At 41.1% G+C, this 5,751-nt stretch overlaps 1 pseudogene; it reads left to right on the top strand.

Moving 5' to 3' along the window:
* The first annotated feature begins 709 nt into the window (after window positions 1–709).
* On the top strand, window positions 710–1,765 carry LOC119651015 (annotated as a pseudogene).
* Window positions 1,766–5,751: the final 3,986 nt, after the last annotated feature.

Raw genomic sequence — 5,751 nt, 5'->3', positions numbered from 1 at the left:
TTTCTTTTTTCAAAGGATTTTCTTTTTTTGATCCTACTCGCGCCTACCAAGGAGTATGACGGGATGCAAATCGATATTATGCAGAGAAAAGAAGAGTTAACTTAATTGCCACATTGTTGCGGGCATCGAATGGCCGGTACTGAGATAGCTGTTAACTGGAATGGAAAAATATTGTTAATTCGGCCTTAACGTTTGAAAAGTCGCTAAGGATGTGCATTCCCAGCCCAATTCGAAGTGAATTCTACTAGCTTCTTTGCAATAATAATGTATGGATCACAAGTTAGACCGATACAAGAGCAACATTTGCATGTGGAGGCGAAACGATATGCATGAAGGAGTTTTGGACTAGATAAGACAAACTAAATGCATGTCTGAATCTTATTTTGACAGAGTTTTAATTAAGTAGTTACTAATGAGCAGTCAAAAGACATGAAAGATCAGTGCATTGTTAGCTTTTTCGGAGATCAACATGATAATGGCCAAAGAAAATTATATGAATACCCACTGATGACGATTACCGTCATTTGCCTCCATCACACAATTATCTTCACTTTCTAGCTACTGGGATAGCGTGTAGGAAACCTCTAAATCCAGAACTGAACAGGGAGGCAAGCTGCCAAGGAAAGAAGATTCCCCAGCAGACTTTTCTAGATGTGTGCAGGTTACATAAGGTTCGCGTACAATGCCCAACAGAGAGAGAAAAGACAAAATGAGGTAACACATATTACTGGTCATAGTGGCCTTCGTAGGCCTCGCCATAGGTGAGGAAAAGAAGGGGAAGGAGGAAGACAAGGATATTGGAATAATCATCGGTAGCGCTTTAGGAACAACGTATTCATGTGTTGATGTCTACAAGAATGACCGGGTGTAAATCATTTCCAGCGGCCAGGATAACCAAATCACTCCATCATATGCCGCATTCACTACTGACGGGGAACGGTTGATTGGTGACGCCGCGAAGAATCAGCTCATTAGCAACCCCAAAAACTCTGTTTTCGACGGGAAGTATCTCATCGGCCGTGAATGGACTGACAGCAATGTCCAACATGACATCAAGTTCTTCCCATTCAAAGTGATCGAAAAGAACTCAAAGGCGCACATTTGCGTTTCTACCTCTCAAGGAAACACCGTATTCGCCCCCGAAGAAAACTCTGCTATGGTGTTGGGCAAGATGAAGGAAACAGCTGAGGCGTATTTTGGCAAAAAGATAACACATGCCTATTTCAATGATGTCCAATGTCAAGCTACCAAAAGTGCTGGAGTTATTGCTGGATTGAATGTGATGCGTGTCATCAACGAACCAACTGCGACCGCTATCGCTTACTGTTTTGACAAGAAGGACGGTGAAAAGAACGTTTTGGTGTCCGATTTGGGAGGTGGTATCTTCGATGTTTCAATGCTTACCATTGACAATGGCGTGTTCGAAGTCGTCTCGACCAACGACGATACCCACTTAGGAGGTGAAGATTTCGACCAACGTGTCATGGATCGCTTCATCAAACTGTGCAACAGGAAGAAGGGCAAAGATATTCGCAAGGACAACTGTGCCGTACAAAAGTTCGGTCGTGAAGTAGAGAAAGCCAAACGTGCCCTGTCTTCCAGTAACCAAGTGAGGATTGAAATCGAATCGTCCTTCGAAAGTGAAGACTTCTCGGAAACCCAAACTTACGCCTCCGGTGTGGCGCCACATCAACTTTATATAGAACGAAATACAAGTCATTGTCTAAACAATCTACATTCACCAACAAAACTAATGGCCGAATAGTGAATTCCCAAACAGTCGCCTTAACCTAAGTGCGATAGGTAAGACTGATTAAGAAGGAACCTCACGTTTGCTGTGTAGTGAAACGAGGGAGAGATTTGAAGGATTCTACTCAGAGGTGAGCGTAAATTTGTTGTGGCTTTACAGAAGGTCGCGATAATGTGTTGGAATGCAAAGTTGGTAAACTTCCAGTCGAGCCATCGTCTTATTGTCCTATATATCACTTTAGTACTCTCTGGCTGACAATGACCTTTTAGATTGACAATCTGGTATTGGTAAAGGAATCTGATTACTAAAACCACAAAACTGATTACTGACTTGGCTGAAAATGTATGGATATGAGAAATGAATAAAATTCAGCCAAATGGAATCAAATTGGGAAATTTCTAGTGACAACTGATATTTCCTATTATTCCGTTGCTTTTGTCGATAGCTGCTTGCAGAAAAGACAGTTCTCATAAGATACTAATGATGGTCTCAATAATATATCATTTTGGACTGTGAATACTATTGCGGAACATCAGGTAAAATAATGTACACAACTTCGAGGATGTAGAGTGTGCAGTACTCACGTGAAGACAAGAACTTATGAAATAGAAACCATCTTCACGATAGGAGCAACGTTTGCTTGTTTTTAAGATTATGATTTTTTTATGATTATACAAAAACTTTCAGCGACGGTGTGGCCCAGACGACAATTTTTCAGTACCCATATATACTGTTCGAGTCTGAGGACATCAGGAGAAGAGGTAATTGTTTTCGAACCCGAAGTTCTCTAGGAAGCCAGAAATTTAGCCCGGGCCCGGATTTTCCCTCTAATGCCCTCTCACTGCCCAATGGGGGAAACCATCCTCTTTATCCATACAAAGTTTCTCGCACTTGTTCTCAAGTTTTCAACTCAACACCATGAATTGGTAGCACTTAAGTTATCAAATGTCAAAAATGTCGCAGTATTGCCTAAAAGAACAACTGAAACGTTTCGAGCAGAACAGTTTTTGTTAGTTAAATAGGCTCTGTGGCCTGCCAACAATCGTACGGATATTTCGCCGCCATAGCTGTTATCGGTTGGGATTTTCAACGCTAAATAAGAGAAATGATCAACGGTCTTAAAATCTTATTCTTTTATTTTTCTTATTGTTAGTTGACCACTGCCAATATTGTCAGCATTGGCCAGAAGTTGGGTAGATTTAAGGAGGATGGAGCCTGTTACATTTACATCGATGTCACAGATCATTTTTTCCAAGCCCATTTTGCCTTGACTATGCTATAATATTAAAGGCGACCTTGAAGTTGATGAAAAGATGGTGTAACTGTAGGGAACATGCAAATGCTTCTCTGGGCTAGAGATCTGATTACCAGGGTTTTTGAAGTTGTAACTTTGCAGGTGCAGAAGGGATAGTTCTGTAAAAAGACGGTCAAGGAGATTTAATTCTTTTTGAATGCGGTGGTAACAAAGCTGATTTCGTTTCTGTTTAGAGAAGGGTACCGCATATGAATTTTAAGGAGGCTGGTCATTTCTTTCATGAGAGGTATAGCTTCGCTAGATATTATACGGTTGCGAATCGTGATGATACCCTTTTTCCCCACAATTACACACATATCACAATCTCATCGCGGACGGCAATTTCATAGTAAATAAATACTTTTACTGAAATGATTGCATCATTCAACATCCTTTTCTGTATGGGTCCAGGAGCCTTTTCGAAATCGCCCCATCCATTATACAGTTCCTACTCAGTGGCTCTTTGTAAATCCGCAGTCTTTCTCGATGAATTCACCTTCCTTCTATGGTGGACATATTGTACCTTATTCGCTAGAAAATCCAAAGGGATTATTTCTGCGATTATTCACACCGTGAGGCTAAGTAGCCAGGGGTGCTAGACAACGTGCCCTTGATCTAAAACCATTTTGCCGAACTGAAGGCATTCTAGGTATTTAGTGTCAACAGCACGTAACAGTTACCAACGGCCATTGACTCCCGAACCAGATTTATGATTGTTGCTGTCGTTTCAACCGTAGAAATGGCTCAAAAAAATGCAATCGGTCTTATATACTACTCACAAACTCGTTGAGCGAGAATAGCTTCTTGTATATGACTGCCTTCAAACTTTTACCTATAGTATTTAAAAGACTTGAACGATATCAAGGCACGCTCTGCGGTCTTTGTAGCTTCAATGGCATAACCAGTTTTTGGGTCTTTGCAGTGCCGAAATCTCTCCTTTTACCATGCGCTATTAAAGCATGCTTGAGAACCTAGCCTTAGCAACCAAAATTGAGGGCTTTGTTCAGAATCTCGACCAAATATGGAGCCTTTTTGTCTCTAATACGTCCGCAGCTTCCCCATGGCTCCTCCATAGAAACCTAAGGGATCGATAAGACCTTATGTTGAAGCGTTACTCTCTCAACTCCCTTTCTGCTGCAAAAAATGGGTTGCAATTATTTTTGATAATAGGTCGCCTTAAACACTACGCTATTTATTCACTAAACAGGTACTGAGATATGTAAACGACGAACGACGTTAATTTTTGTTTTAATGAAACCGGCACCTTTGAATAGCATTGCTCCTTCCTTGACTTGAATATACCCCAATCGCGGGGTTGTCATAATTACTGTAGGGTCTCCAAATTCTCCCCCCCCCCCCACTCGACTTTTCAACCTATCATAGTAGACGAAGTCAAGATATCTGAAGTATCTCTCTCAGCCTATCCATATTTTGCCCACGGAAATCATTACCTGTTGCTTCCAACAACGCACATGCCTTCCTCATCCTCTGTATGGCTCTCTGTCTTATATTGTTAAGATCAATCTGCTCTTTTAATAGAATACGGGAGTACTTCTGTGAAGTAAAATTGTTTAAATCCATGTTTTCTATTAGACTTTCAACCAAATTGACCAAATGCTAATTGAACGCCGCCACCTCACAGCCTTGATGAATGTCACAACATATATGGTGGTCAATATAGGCATAGTGCTACGGGGTCGGGGGCATTATCAAAGAACGCGGGCATCCGCAGGGACTTATTGGTCGAGCGAAGAAGCGACTTCAGAGACGGAAAAAGGAAGCCTGGAAGAACCAACAAACTCGAAAGGTACAGGGAGCAACCGCACCAGGCGCGGAAGTTTTACCAACAAATCAGCAGGATGAATCATTACACACCCCGATGATCACCCCGTCGACAAAGAGGGAAATCTAATTTCTGACAGAATGGGCATATTGGAACGATTGATTGACTATTTTGATGAACTGCTTAACAATCAGAAAATCGGCGAGTTGAAAGTCCTGCCAACTGAGGACGATTTGAGAGATTGAAGAAGAAGAAGATATACAGAGTGCTCTCTTCTCGGTAGAAGAGTTGATTCCCAATATACTGTATAAATGATTTTCAACAATATAATGTTCGTCAATAAAAGGAAATATTGTTCTTAACATATTTATTATTTTGTAAATTTTCCTTCCTCAAAGTATTTGCTATTCACTCTCATCCACTGGTTGCACTGCTGTGTTGAATTTTTCTGCTATTGCAGATCCTGGGGGAGCAGGCGAGAAACTATCAATCTTCTTCGCATCTCCTTTACTTCATTTGAGTAATTTCTAGTCTACTTTTTTTCTCGCGTCGCTTTGGGGTTTGAGCGTTGTTCTCGGCCAGTGGACAATCTAACACTCCTTATCAAAGGCCGGATGTTTCAATAGATCTTTTGCCTTCTGAACTCATTTCGTTCATATAAAGGTTTCCCTAACGAAAGTTGCGCTGTTCTGATTTCCTCCTTTCAAATTCCCGCTTTGCCCACTTGTGCTTGTTTATCCACTTCTAAAATTATGCCTATTTTCAGCCATTTTAACCACTTCTGACTGGGTTAGATACATATTTTCAAAGGACATCAATACTTACTCTCCGTGTACACCCCTACCTTCATGTCAAGAGATAGTCCTAGTGGCATTTTTTCCAGTGCTAGCAACACAAAACGTATTTAAAATGTGAACGTCATCA

The sequence above is a fragment of the Hermetia illucens genome, chromosome 3, assembly GCF_905115235.1.
Source record: "Hermetia illucens chromosome 3, iHerIll2.2.curated.20191125, whole genome shotgun sequence".
Classification (NCBI taxonomy): domain Eukaryota; kingdom Metazoa; phylum Arthropoda; class Insecta; order Diptera; family Stratiomyidae; genus Hermetia; species Hermetia illucens.
Note: the sequence above shows the minus strand (reverse complement) of the source record. Positions and strands in the feature narration are given on the sequence as shown.